The 15,629-nt window shown below is 35.7% G+C and overlaps 1 pseudogene across 1 annotated transcript; it reads left to right on the plus strand.

Annotated features, from left to right (window-relative positions):
- Nucleotides 1-336: 336 nt before the first annotated feature.
- On the plus strand, nt 337-15,067 carry LOC145792684 (protein kinase and PP2C-like domain-containing protein; annotated as a pseudogene). The gene is made up of 13 exons (XR_014332429.1): nt 337-466; nt 638-755; nt 1,844-2,010; nt 5,486-5,553; nt 5,677-5,888; nt 6,258-6,269; nt 6,376-6,427; nt 7,495-8,042; nt 8,418-8,487; nt 8,596-8,815; nt 8,978-9,082; nt 12,067-12,162; nt 14,695-15,067. The product of XR_014332429.1 is annotated as a protein kinase and PP2C-like domain-containing protein (transcript).
- The last annotated feature ends 562 nt before the right edge of the window (nt 15,068-15,629 follow it).

Raw genomic sequence — 15,629 nt, forward strand, 5'->3', positions numbered from 1 at the left:
ATTCTCAAATACACAGAGCTTTTGTGTCTATAGTCTATTTGCTGACTTAGGCATCGGAAGGGTTTCCGGCACACACCCACCAGCTAACTCACGTTTGTATTTTCAAGTGATAAGACGAGGACGTTTGAAGGAGTGTAAACTTAATCAACAGAATTATACGAGACAGATTATTTCGTGCTCGTACAATTTTAATAAAATAAAATAAAAATTCAACTTTTTAACCGAGCTACCAAAATAATCTATCTTCATCCTCTCCATCCCAGCCCAACCCGAAGCTTCGTTTTTCCACCCTCTTCTACATATACATAAACATATAAATATATACATGGGTGAGAGGCGAGAGAGAGAGATATGGGGGTGGAGATTGTGGAGCCAAACACATGCATTCGGGGTTGCTGCCGGAGCGACTCAATTCCTCTGCATCTCCCACCTTCTTCCTACTCTCTCTTAAACCCAATTGCTCGAGGTATCAATCAATGTATATATGTGTGTATTTGTTTTTTTGTTTCTCAATTGCAATTCAAAGAGAAAGCTTAATTTGTGGCCCTTAATTTGTACCCCTCTTTGGCTTTGCTCTCACATTGGCTTTGTTGTTGTGAATGTGAAACTGAATTGGTGTGTATTCATTCTGTTTCAGGAGCAGAAAGTGTGGTTTATGAAGCTGTTTTGGATGGAAACAAGGTTGCTATGAAAAAACCCATTTTGTCTACCTCTGATCACATTGATAAATTCCACAAGGAATTGCAAATGCGGTGGTCATTTCTACTCTCTCTCTCTCTCTCTCCATATATACAGTAGCTCATTTTGTCCTATTTAGCACACAAATATTCTCCACCTTTTCTCATTTTCTATCTCTGCCTTACGTGAATTCCAAATTAACAAAACCCCTTTTTGTGTGTATATACATGTGTGTGTGTGTCTCACTATGTAAGTAACCAACTATAGTGCGATGATCAAGGCCTACCCTGAGTTGTTGGAGCCCTAAGAGGACTCTTGAAATTGGAGCCTTTTATATATAATCATTAAAAAAATTGCATGTTAAATAGTAAGTATTTACATTTTATATATATATATATATATATATTTAAATTTGCTATTACCCACACAAATTTAGCTTGCAGATATAATTACTAAAATTTACTTACACAAATTAAGACACGAAGAAAAATCATTACAAGAGCTCAAAATGATAAGAATATTGTCTTGTTAGTTTTATAATTTGACCAAATTCAGTTTACAAAAAGGTATCAGTTAAATAATACCAAATAAAAATTGAACCAACTACAACAGTGTATCAGTTAAATATTACTTTTCTCACATTTTTTAATGCAAAATTACTAATTAAGCTTGCATAATCTAGAAGGACCCTTTAGTTTAGATTGTGAAGTTAGATTAGTTGTACTGAATCCTTATTTTTGAGCCTACTAATGCTATAAGAGTTAAAATTAATTAGGGGCCCCTAAATTTTGTTAAAATTTGGAGGCCCTTGGTGGTCTTGCCTCAAGGTTGGGGCTGGCCATGATGCATTTGGGGGAGGAGAGGGATATTGGTTCTGGAAAAGGATGTTGAGGTGGTTTTAGGTAGTTTTACCATTTTATCATTCTGTGCAAATCAAAATAGAATCCAAAGATGTTTGAGCACAGGGTAATTCAGGCATACTAAAAATCTGTCAGGGACATCAATTAAGGTGTTTCCTTCTAATAATAGTATAAAATATGCGCTTATATATGAATTTATGTGTGTAGATGTTTATGTATGTGTATTTGGTTTGTTTATTTGAATGTCTACATGTGATATGCGGGATTCTTTTTTGACAATTTGGTTATATGATGTGATGATGAAGCAAGTTAGATCATCCAGGAATCGCCACATTGGTTGCAGCACATGCAAAGCCTCCAAATTACATGTTTTTCTTCAAATTCTATGAGTCCCTAAATTTGGCAGAGAAACTACACATGGAAGAGTGGAATCCAACTTTTGATCAAGTGCTCACCATCTCAGTCCAGTTAGGTATGTCTTTGATGATCTTGGCTTCATTTGAGTTTGTTTTAATTTTGTGAAGTAAACCTTAATTCCTTACTCGTCATTGAAATTCTTTGTATTTTCTTTGTGATATTATGTGCAAAATTCCTCTTATTAAGGGTAAATAAGTAGTATAGGTTAGGCTGAACATGACACTCATAAACTCATAGTGTTTTATTACCTGTTATGATTTGTTTAGGTAATATGAAATTACTTGAGATGATTCTTATAGGTGCTTAGTTCACATTGATGACATGTTAGTGATGTGGTGTAGATTTCAGGTTTAGGTTTCTAACTACTGTAAAGTTATATAGTGAATCTTTCCATTGGTGTTTTTCTTGCTTGAAGTCTTTTTTACTTTGAGTGTTGCTAATGGTACTACTCGTGCTCTGTCACAATTATTACAAATGATAAATTTTCGAAATTCTTGGACATTTAGTCTTTTTTGGAAAAATAATAAATAAAGAAATGTAGTAAATCCTTTAAACAGAGCCTTCTATTGAACCTAAATTGTTTTCGAAGCATCTTTTCAATTCTGGACGAAAACAAAAATTTTAGCCCTAGTTTTTGTTTAGATGCAATTGAAGGAGTAAAATTGTAACTTAAATCATAGATTTGTGTCAGGAGCAAAACTCCAACAACCCCTAGCAATAATAATAATAATAATAATGATAATAATAATATTTATCAAAAAAAATAATAATAACAATTATAAAAATTAAGCCATTAAACAATAAACACCTATGAAGTACGATACTCCAAAAATGGTGTCGTACGAGTACTGGGTACTTACCGGGTGCGGGTACGAGTACCGGTACGGCAGTACACATACCGGGTACGCCGAATAAATGCCGTGTACGGCAAATACATTTGGGTACGTCATGGGTACATTGTGGGTATGGCATGGGTACGACACCAGTACGGCAAAATGAAATTTTTTTTTTTTCCCCTCAGATGCTAGAATTTATTGCAGCCTTTATTATTATTCTTTCAATTTTGAAAATATCAAGTAATTTATTTCCAACACTCTTTACCTATGAGTCATGGTTTTGGTCTCTTTTGTATCCTGTTTTAGACGATCAAAAAAGAAAAAAAAATAATTGTATAACTTTTACAAGTTGTTCTCATTTTAGTTTTGATATTGAAATTTTGATTTGTATGTTGGATGTTTGGCTATAAATTTTTAAAAAAATTAAAAAAAATTGACGTAAAATTGATGTACCCAGCCGTACTAGTACCCTACTTTTTAAAGAATTTTCCGTATCGGTGTACCCATATCGTACCCGTACCCGCACCCATGCTTCATAGATAAACACTTAAGGCTGCAAATTACTATTTGACGATTGTCACCGTCTAGAGGGAAAAAAGGTAATAAAAAAATTTTAAAAAATGATATGAAAATCAAAATGTAAATGCTTTGGTATGTAACTTTATTTTGTTGATTAAGGTTGGAGTTTTCTATTTATTCGAGAGGCTTTTATAGGAACAAATGAAATTACAATGGACTTCATTTGATTGAAGGGTTGATATCATGTCTTTAACAAATTAGGAGCAATTGAAATAGGCGCATGCCTCGGATGCGCTTCGTTAATGTCATCTCACCTCAAGGATGGCAATGGATCGGGTTTTGAGTGTGAATTCTTGCTTTTAAACTTAATTAATTTAGTGATACAATTTTATACTTTACTTTACTATAAACCTGACAATTTTGACCTACCTACCGCTATAGTTTACCCTACCCTGGCCCTCAGGTGCACCTTACTACACTTTGTGCCTAGGTGCGTGCCTAAGCACGCTTTTGATAGCATTGGCTTAGATTTTACACACATTCCATAAAACATACGTTGTCAATGATTAAGGATGTGCAATCTACTACCATGTTGTGTTCTTAAGTATTGTTTTTTTCAACATATAGGAATTAGTAGTGTTTTTTGTCAATTTTGAATAGATTATTCCTGATGCATCTAGAGAAGGGAACCCAAACTTAGATTAGGTTATTGACCATTGACCAAAATAAAATAAAGAGATTAACTTATTGGTAAGTTTTAGCATGTTGCACAAGATTTATAAGAATGTCTAAACATATGAGTGATGATAATGAAGTATTTATGTCACGATGGACATAATGCTCTTCAAAAATTTTGATAAATATCCTTGAATTTCTGTAAAACATGGGAATAGCTAACGTGGAATATGATTTCAATTTTTAAAACATTCATGAATAAATAATGCAAATAATATTAATTTTTCTAAATTATTTCCAACATCTCACCAATTTAACCTGCATGGATAGCCTAGTAGTCAAAGGAGTGAGATATAAACTCAGATGTTTTGGGTTCAGCTCTTGCTGGCATCTAGACCCTGTCTTGGAGAGGTTCTTCATCATCCAAAAGGAAAAAAACCTCGCCAATTTTAAAATTTGGTATTGCTACTCAGCATCTTAGGTAGACGTCCTAATTAGATACCTCTTTAAGTTTCAGCTGAAAATTCTTGGAATTACTTTATGGATTTAATGGTAACTACTAAACCTCTTCAAATTACTTGTCTCATTAATTTAGAAATTCCAAATTTGTTTTGGTTTCAGCTCTCGCTGCTTCTTCTCTGTTTCTTTCTCTCAACATCTTCTGCTTCCTTTGTCTCTCTCTTCTCTGCATATTCTTCTCTTTTCTGCATCTTCCCTGGTTCTTTCTCCTTCTCTGCATAGCTTAGCTTCGCTTCTTCTTCCTCTTCTTTACTGCTTTCTTCTTCTTCATCTTCCCAGCTGGTTTCTTCTTCCTCTCCCCTGTTGCTTTCTCTTTCTTCTTCTTCACTGATGTTGCTTCTATTCTCCGCTTCTTCTTTGAATCTATTATCTACTTCCCCGCGTCTGCTACTACTCCTGCTACTGCTGATCTGTCTGTTCTCTGTTGTAGCTGTTGTTTTCTCTTCTCCCTAACTGTTGTTGGATCTTTCCTCTGTCACTGATGTTGCCTTCTCTCTTTCTTCTCTACTGCTGCTGCTGATGATGATGATGATGATGATGATGAGGATTTCATCCGTGTCCAATTACTTAATTTGTTTACTCTTTGCTTGGTACCACATGTGTTTTGATGGAATTCCTATGAGAAACCAGTTTACTTGTTTGGGAGTTTGGGCTGAATGTAGTAAAGTTCTCCATTTGAGTTATATCACTTGAAATTTTTTCTAACCAAAGTACCAAACTAAGCTAAATCCGAGTACATCTCTTTGATGAAACTTTGGAGCAATTTTTTGAAACGTAAACATCTCTTCAAACTCGAGATGGGTTTTCTCCGACAAGAGGGGTTTGATGTAATGTGGTCCCATAGGAAAAGATTGATTGCTGATTATTGGCATTGGATAAGCTTATTGCTGTATGTCTGTCCCTTTGTTTTGATTCTCTGTTTTATGAACGTATGATAAGGTTTATACTAAAGTTATAATGATCATGTTTCCTATTTTACAGCTAAAGCTCTGCAACATCTACATAAACTTGGGATTGTACACAGGGATGTAAAACCAGCAAATATTCTTGTAAAGGCCATCATCATTTTCTGATTTGTTTTGTTTCTGATCTTTTTGTGGGTAAGATTTTGTGTTTCCTATTGAAGTGGTTGAATAATATGTTGCTGGTGCCTCAGTTTTTTTTTTTGGCAGCTTGATGAAAACCTTCGTCCACATCTGGCAGACTTTGGTTTAGCAGAATATAAGAAAGATCTTAAACGAGTTTCTATGGAGAACTGGAGGTCATTTGGAAAGCCAACTGGTGGTTTCCATAAAAAGAATATGGTCGGCACACTCATTTATATGGCGCCTGAAATATTGAGAAAGGAGATACATAATGAAAAGTCAGATGTATATAGTTGCGGGTGTCCTTCACGTGTTGCATCTTGCATTTTTTGAAATTTGTTGTGCTAGCGTGTCCATGTCATATCTCTATCGTGTCTCTTGTCCATGTCCATACTTCTTAGAGTGTCTAATAATGGATTAAACACTATTTTCTTGGGCTGACTATTTTCATGTCGTACTTGTCGAAAAGCAAATAGAATGATTGGTCATCTTGATCATTCATGAATGCCTTAATTCACTTTATCTAACAAATTTCGTGGCAATGTAATAACAAGAAGGGTATGCATGTACTTTATATTGTTAGATTCGGGGATAACATTTCAATGCTAGATAGTATGTATAGACCGAGTCTTTTGCTTTGTTATCTAGGCAGCTTATTTCTCTTACAGTCCTACCTTGTCGTAGAACTTGGGATTTGATAGATCATTATCATTTGCAATGACATGTAGAAGAATTTATTTTATATAATTTCATATAAACATGAAATTTGATTTCGATGTGTTGCAGTGAACTGCTTACTGGTGTTGTCCCATATACGGATCTTCGTGCAGAAGCGCAGGTTTGACTTTTTCCTTTTACTATAACTCACTGTTTACATGGCTATATGGCTGTTAAATTATCACTCTTGCGAGTGGAGGTGTAGAAATGTGTGTGGGCCAGTAATAGCATAGATGAAGTAAATGTCTGAGGAGTTTGGCACCTCCTTGATGTTGATGTTACGTGCCCCGAAAGTGCTGGTGATGTAAGGGGTGCTAACTCCTATTTATAAGAGGGGGGTCACAAGACCCATAACAAATTTCCTAGATATTTCTGTATTCCATTAGGATATGCCACAACATGTGGTTGTGTATCAATCCCTTAGGATTTGCCTTGATCCCTGAGCATCCACACAAAAGGTCCAATGGTGTGGTATCTCTCTCTCAGTAAGGCTGGCTTAAGTGGCACTCACGGGGGTGTCGTAGTGATCAACACTTTAGTCTCTAGCCACCAAACCACAAAATCTTCCGAGGTGCTATGTTGAATACTTCAGCATATATAAGTCCTGCCTCTTTGACTTGGCTATTGGACGAATGGCACAGTGTTACTATCGCAGAGTTGAAGGACATGTAGTTTGACCACCATGGTGATTAAGACAAGTGGAACACTTGAATCCTGCAGTTTAACCACAGCAGTTTCAGGCAAGCGTGGCATGAACTCATTTTCTGGGACTTGGGGTATATTTCCTGCCACTCTGTGTTGAAGGTCATGTAGTTTGACCACCACGCTAAGCTCTCTCATTTTCAGCCACTCTGTGTTGTTCAATCTCATTTAACATCTAGTGGTATTTCTCTTCCTGCTTTCTAGATTACTTCTCATACCATTCCTCATTTTTCTTGTCATTCAGTTTATGAGCACACATATGTTCATGCATATAACTGCTTATCAGGGTTCAGGTTTCCCATATAATTTTCATATTCTAAAAATTGTATTACAGAAAAAAGGTTTCTGTTGAAGTTAAGTTTCTTCTGGACGTCCAATTCTTCACAGATAATATCTTACATCTTAATCTGACTGAATGCCCCCTAATCATTTGACCTGTCAACTATGCTTTTTAACATGGTTGTGCATCATGTGATCTGCTTGCAGGCCCACGCTGTGCTGGAAATGAACTATACTGAACAGCAACTTACAGCAGCCGTGGTGTCTGAAGGATTGCGACCTGCTCTTGCTGGTCACAGCTCGTCTGCACCAACAGGTTTCCCGTCCTTGATACAGAGATGTTGGGATGCAAATCCCCAAAATAGGCCTTCTTTTGATGATATTATTCTGGAACTTGATCCCATCTTGGAATGCAGAAAGAGAGTAGAGGAAGACGAAAAGGAAAAGGCACTTGTTGACCCCTCTATCCCTCTTGGTGATGAGGGCATCCCGAGCCTTCTTGCTTATCAAAAAAGTATTAACTGGTTTACTGAGGGTGAAAACCTGTCAAAGAGATCTTGTCTCGCAGCTGATTCTGGTGTCAGAATTTGGCCTGATCCTTTTACTGATCCTTCAGCATACCATCCAGTGTTGTCTTGGGGATCCTTCGGTACTTGTGGGAGAAGGGAGACAATGGAGGACACTCACTTTCTTATGCCCCCGTATGTGCGGTGAGAAGGATATCCATGTGTTTGGAATCTTTGATGGTCATCGAGGTGCGTCATAAATTAAGAGCTACTTATTTTCATCCTATTGGTGTATTTGGTACCAAACTCAAGCAACAGTGGATTTTAATGAGAACTAAAGCTCATGTGGGTGATCACAATATTAATTAATAAACAATTGCTTGGGCATCACTTGAAGTGTTTCTTAATGAAACCAGAATGACATAATGAGCATTACAAAGCCCAACTATTACAAAATGGAATTATTTGGAAATTAGTTTTAAGAAATTAATGTTTAAATTCTTGAAGAATTCCTTTTTTTTTTCTTTTTTTTTTTATAATTCTTTTTGGTTGTTTCCAAACATAGCCTATGTGTCGTGCATTAGTTGCTCTAGATTACAATAAAAATGGCAAGATCAAATGCAGGTGCAGCAGCTGTTGAGTTTTCTGCTCGAGCTCTACCAGGATTTTTGCAAAGTCTTGGTTCCATAAAAAGGTTTCTTCCATTCTATTATTCTCGTGGGCTCTTTACATTCTATAATCTATATATGAATGTATTTAATAAGAAGTACATATTTTTATTTTGTATTTGATAACAATGCAGTCCGTCCGATGCATTACTAGAAGCATTTGTCAAGATAGATGTTGCATTCAGGAATGAATTGGATTCCCATCGTAAATCTAAGGGAGTTATTCAGAAAGACTGGCATCCTGGTTGCACAGCCATTGTGGCTCTTATAGTCAGAAACAAGCTTTTTGTTGCTAATGCTGGCGATTGCAGGGCAATGCTATGCCGAGCTGGCAGTGCTTATGCTCTAAGTAAGGTGAGATCGGACTTGATTTATCAACTAAATGACTGTGTAGTTGAAACATTCTATTAGAATAAAACATGGGACCTTTTTTTAACTTATTTTATTAAAAATTGTCTCCTTTGCTTACCCAAATGGGTTAAATTGTTCTCCAACTAATTCAACTTGACGCTGTAGGATCATGTTGCAAGTTGTCCTGAGGAGAGAGAACGTATTATCAGTGAAGGGAGACAGGTCAAATGGCAAGTTGACACGTGGAGGGTTGGGCCTGCTGCTCTCCAGGTTTTCTTCTTATCCTTTGCTTAACGATATTCTAGAAAAATGTGTAGACTATTGTCTTCTAATATGGTTGTCTATTGTGAGGAAGTATATAATATAAACTTATTTGTTTCGTCAAATTCTTTTTGCACCAAGTGTTAAGACACATGAACCACCACTACAACCCATATCTAGGGATATCTTGAGCATTATGATTATCAAAAATACTTATGATCACTAAAACATGAGCGAAAATATAAAAGGTAAGGAGTTGGTCCTCGAATCCTACTCCAACTTCTGAGCGTAGCGAGGAGGCTCCTTGTGTCCTGCATCGGCTGGTAGTTGTATGGAGGGTTCATCAGTTGTCACCATGAAGAGGAACATTATGCAAGTTGGGCTCAAAGCATTCGATGTGGTTGTTGACGGGGTTGATCGCAAGAAGATGTGGGTCGCAAAAAAGGGTAGATCTCTGCAAAGATCCCTGATGTTGGGATTTGAAGTTCCTTTGTTGGCTCAAAAGAAGCTTCTTAATTCCTGAAGAGAGGTCTTTTGGGCAGTCTCAACCTCTCAGAGGGCGCATAGGCTTTTGGAGGTCTAGAGACTGGTGAATAGGAGTGGTTGCTCCTTGAGGTTAGGATTTTTGGGGCAAATCAGTGGCAGGTTGTCACACCCCAATTTCAGATTAGAAATCTAAGGCATGATGGTTAAGGGTTTAAGGCTAGTTAAGATTATTAAGTTAAAATAGTGAGATCTTCTATTGTAAGTTCATATTAGATGTGGACTGATTCAAAAGAGTAGGGTGATTGATGTATGTTTTAAAGCCTAATTTAGTGTTCAAGGGTTCAACAACAAAAATGGAAACGAATAGCAAAGCAAATGATTTAAATTTCAATAACAAGACTTGCTTCATATGTGTGTGTGTTTATAATCCTAGTGTATAAAAGTAGCACACACCGAACTCTCTTTCCTCCCTACTTAAATCCCATTACATTACACAAAAGAAATAGTACAGGTACAACTTTTAGGTATATACATTACACTTTACAATCAGCTCACAACAGTACAATAAAAAAATACGGTAAATTACATTAAACCCCCCTCAACTATGACCTATTTTTGAGTTGCCCCCTTAATGTTTTAAAGGCAACACTTACCCCCCTTGTAGTATATGAATTGCAAAAGTCATTAACACTGTTAACAGAAATTATTAAGTTACCCTTTTACCCTTCAATTGTATTGCTACCAGACTACCATTATCTTCTTCAACCACTACCTAATTTCTTCCAAACCCTAATTAAATCAATTCAATCCCAAACCCTTGATTCCACAGTGTCTCCACAATTCCGATTAACAAACACAACAAATTCATTTGACAAAGGGAGTAAAGTCAGCCACTATGAATCACCACAACAATCCCATATTTTTGCAGGACCTAATGATCAACAAAGGGAGTGAAGTTTGGGGGTGGCAATGGATATAGGGTTGTTGTTTAAGGGCTTGGGGTTTTGAACTCATTGAAGAGAGAGAGAGAGAGAGAGAGATGAGGGGTTGGCAGTGGCTACAACAGCTTATGGCAATGGCAATGGCAATGGTGACAACGGTGGTTGAAGACAATGGCCCACCTCTCTTCATCTCACTCGCCACATGCAACTCCTCTTCCAGCCTACACCAACTCCTTTTTTTTTCTTTCTTTAACCAATGGCATCTCCTTCATTGTTCCTCCCTCCTCCCATCTCTGCACCACCACCTTATTTCCCCCACCACTCACCACCTCCCCTTTCGATTCCCACCAAGCCGAAACCCCTTGCCCACAGCCTCCCTCCCATTGATCAAACACCCCAATATACATTGAAACCCCTCAACACTAAAAGCCCTATATTAATTCAACATATGCCCACTAAAATCGCCCCACCTAATCAACGTATCACCATCAAAACCCTCAATTCTTTTGCTGTGAAACTTTTTTATCAAATCATAATCGCTTGGCTAATAAGGGTTCTCTAGTTGGTGTTAGCCATGAGAGTTTCTAGTTATGGCTGGGCATTTCTGGCCATGTAGAGTTGCTGGTTGTGTATATATATACAATGTATGTATATATAATAAGGCTTTTTTAGTCATAAATTTTTAATTACAGTATGATACATTTATGCCAAATGACTACCGGTGTGATGACAGAAGAGGTTTAGAGTTACAAAACAAAACTATAAGCGGGTTGAGTGTTGAATTTTAAACATTGATTTTTAACTTGACAATGGGTCATAGTTGAGAGGGGTTTACTGTAATTTACCCTAAAAATATATATGTTGTTAGAATAGGAAATTGGTAGAATAGGAAATAATGAATTGTATTCTTATTTATTCCTCTTTTAGTTGCTTGAATTATGCCTGTAATTGATCAGAATTATCAATATAAAAGGGAATGAAGTCTAACTCATTTCCTAACTCTTTCTTTTCTCTAAACCTACATATGTGTATATATATGTATCTATGTATGTATATATATTAATATAATTTACCCTAAAACATTGATTTTTGTTCTTTGTGTGGTGTAGCTAAAGTATAGGAAGATTCATAATTCTCAACCAAACTTGCTAGCATGTCCACCAACAAAGCACACCTACAGTAGGCAAACATTTTTTCTTTAATTTGTTAAAGTTATATATTCCTTTATTTTTATTTTTCCTTCATGTCTTGTGAAGGCCTGAACCTTGCACCTTATCTTTTTGGGTATTAAGAGATAGCCCTGAGCTAATAGCTGATATTTTATTTATTTTATTTTTTAAATTCTAAATAATGAATTAGAAACAAAAGGTTGGTTTCTATTTAATGAGGTTTCTGTAAACTAGATTTAAAAAATAAAGAAACAAGAAGAGGATGGGTAAACAGGAACACATGGTCCCTGCCCGGCCCCACTCTTTGCCCGTGCTTCCAGTATTCAACATGATGTGAAAGCAATAATCAATAATTTGTGGTTGAATTTGAAGTTTATTAATTACATATTTTGTACAGGTTACGCAGTCTATTGGTGATGATGATCTGAAGCCTGCTATGATTGCAGAACCTGAGATAACTGAGACCATACTGTTTGTAGAAGATGAATACTTGGTAAGGTCCTTTGATCTGATAATCTTCTGTTATCTGGGGTTTATTATTTGTGTGCTACGAGAAACTAATAAATGGATTTGTGGCTTCTAAATAGACTTTTATGTACAGTTTCCAGGGAAATCAGAAATTTTAAATAACTGCAGTTGCATCTGCTTTAATCACTTTAAAAGCATTTGTTCTATATGCCATTACCAAACACAATTTTCTGTAGTGCCTGGATGATCATAGCACAATTCATGTTCTTGCAATTTGAAATTTGTAGGCCCCCAATTTAGGAGGTCCCGTACTTGGAAATGTTATTAGCAAGACAATTGAATAATCCTGAGATATATTATTGAAGTTTGAAATCTGTAGCCTTACAGAACAAGACTTTCTCCAAGTGTTTCCCACAAACACTCCATTAATCCCAATAGTTTAAAAACCCTTTTACGAATGATGTGGAAAAGAAGTAACACAAGGTTTTAGAACAATAAACTTTTAAGGAGTTGAATTTAAACAACAAAGCTCAAAAGCAAAAGAATATGGAAGTTGAAGCTCAAAACTTGAAAGATCTTGATGGGTATTACATTTAATCCTTCATCCCATGTTTGTAGACATGTAAAAATCTTGTTTTCTAGCCCTTCGTCTCATTTTGGTCATTCCAGTGCAGTAAAGGCGTCTCTAGCAGTTGAAACGAAGTAGCTGTTGCATATTTTAGAATTTAAATTTCGCGACGAAGGAGTCAACTTATTTTGAATCTAGGTGAAATCTGAAGCTCTCAGAACTTTTCTTAAGGGATTCGATTTATTTTGTCAAGGAGTTGACTAATCCTTTTATCTGCACGACAACTGGAGTTCAGGGTTGAATCATTTATTTGAGGTCGACTCAAGACCTTCAATGTTTTTAAGATTTTCACGTGTTAAGCATCTCAAACTCATCCAAAACCCTTTCTAACTCCAAAATAATTTAGATAATGAACATTTAATCACAAAACAAATATCAAAGACTTATTTTGGAGCTTTTTAATCTCAATCATCACAGCAGGAAAAATGTAAAACTTTTAAAACACTTGTACTCCTTTTGTAATGAATTATTCATCAAATACTCATGACAAAATCATGTTACATTCTCATATTTCATTAAGCTATTGCCAACACCAAAGGATATTGACAATTCAAAGTACAAGTTTATCATTTGCTAGCCACTCACTAATTTTGTATTGTGAAATATCAAACATATATCACTGTAAAACACAACCAACAAAAGCATCATAGACAATATCAAAACTAAACCATAGGTCTAATTTCTCTTTCATTTGAAGCATTTTGAGGCTTCTTGAATTCAACCCTTATTCTTTTGTTATGTTTACAGTTAAAATAGAATACAAGTATCTTGGCAGACTAACCCCAAGGGGTTGGCCTAGTGGTCAAGACCTGGGCCTGGGGTGTGCTCCCTTCAAAATCTTCTAAGTGCAAACAATTTCTGGGACTTTGCCCCGACCCCCCACTAGTGGATGGTGGGATTGGTCTTCCGGAGTAGTCGGTCTAGTGGGCCAGATGCTGAGTTATCAAAAAAAAAAAAAAAAAATTATCTTGGCAGACTTGTAATTATTCTAATTTGTATTATGCTTTTCGTTTGTTAGTGCATAACACAGGTAGGCACTCAGATCAAACTTATTCAAAAGAGATCGTATACCACAATTTGAACGATTATGGTTTATGCCTTTGTTTTTCGGTTCTAAAAATAAAAAAATTCTAGCGACCTTGCCCTATCTCTTCCCTCCCCATTCACACCTCATGGTTTCAAAGCATTGAAATAAGACAATACAGGGAGGGTGTGGAGTAAGCCTAGAATGAGAGAGTGTTCTGACGATTGAACTTCCATAGAACTACATGTAAAAGTGAGACAGTCCGTACCTAATATTAGGAAGATAACCTCTCTAGTATATTTGGGACTGGTTAAGTTTGAGATAACATTATAGTGTTAAAGATATCAGAATATATGAAGATCCATAACTGAAGGGATTTGATTGTATCTCCCACTTTATATATATGGTGTACCATGTAATCAAGAGGATTAAGTAGTGTGAATAAAAGATGTAGCCCATAGGGCTTTGTATGTGTGAACGTAGGCCAAGATTGACTGAACCACATTAACTTCTTGTGTTCTTTCTTCTCTCTTTTCTATTTTTATTATCTCTTCATATTCAACCTTCTTGTCATATTACCAATATCAACTATTAACACCTACCTTCACATGCTTCTCATATTTCTGAACTTGGAGTTATATTCTTTTAGTTTAGTGATCTCTAAAAAATGATCTTTTGAAAAAAATTACAGTGGCTGAAAAGGGGGGTAGGAAGTAAAACCCTAGATAATTTTGCGACCTTTATGCTTTTCCCAATAATTCTTATTTAATTCAAATGCTTATGATGTATGTTTCATTTGTAATCAGACCATTTTCAAAATTTTGCTTTATTTATGACGGATGGTTGTGACTTGTTAGCATATCACATTTTTATAGAGAGAGTAACAATATGTGTTCGACTGTCAGGTTATGGCTAGCGATGGCTCTGGGATGTTATGAGCAACGCAGAGATTGTTTGCATAATAAAGGACACAGTGAAAGAGCCTAGGATGTGCTCAAAGAGATTGGCAACCGAGGCTGCTGAACGTGGAAGCAAAGATAATATAACTGTTATTGTCGTTTTCCTGCATCCTGTATCTACTGCAGAGAGGATTTACTAGGTTTGATGGTATTCTTATACAAATTGTTTTGTATCTATGAAATTAATTTTAGTGAGACATGGAAATGAACCAGAGGTGGTAGGAAAAGGTTTACCTCCTCGTCTTGTGGAAATTGTATGTGTACATTTATTTTTAGTGGGAAACTACACAAAGCATATGCTTGTATTATTGGATTTCAATGTGCATGTATGGAATAATATTGTTAATAGATGTTTAATGTGTTCACAGTGCGCGCGCGCGCACACACACTCTCTCTCTCTCTCCCCAAAAGGCATGAACACTTCATTAAAATTAAACTGTACTACATGATTAAGGCAGGAATTTTTGATATGATAATACGATTCAAATCTACATGAATATGTATATGGTACGACTCGTTAGCACGAATATTAAATAGGTTGGATTACTGTCGAATTTGTATTGAACAAAGCTGACACGAATAATCGATATAATGAAAAATTAGTTACATATTTAATATTATTTCTATTAAAGGGTGTTATGACATTTTTTAATCTCTTATATAACTCCATCTAACTAAGAAAAAAGCATGTAAAATAGGATTTTAAAGCTAATAAAGGTTTTGTTTTTGTTTTCAATTGAAAATCTATTTGTCTACTGTTTGAGTTAATTTAGTAAAAATATATATATATATAATAATAAGATATTGTTTTTGTAAATTAAGAAAATCAAATTGAATTGAAATCAAATATTCTTATGAATAATTTCATTCAATATAGATTA

Source organism: Camellia sinensis, chromosome 6, assembly GCF_055761805.1.
Source record: "Camellia sinensis isolate YWXY chromosome 6, ASM5576180v1, whole genome shotgun sequence".
NCBI lineage: Eukaryota > Viridiplantae > Streptophyta > Magnoliopsida > Ericales > Theaceae > Camellia > Camellia sinensis.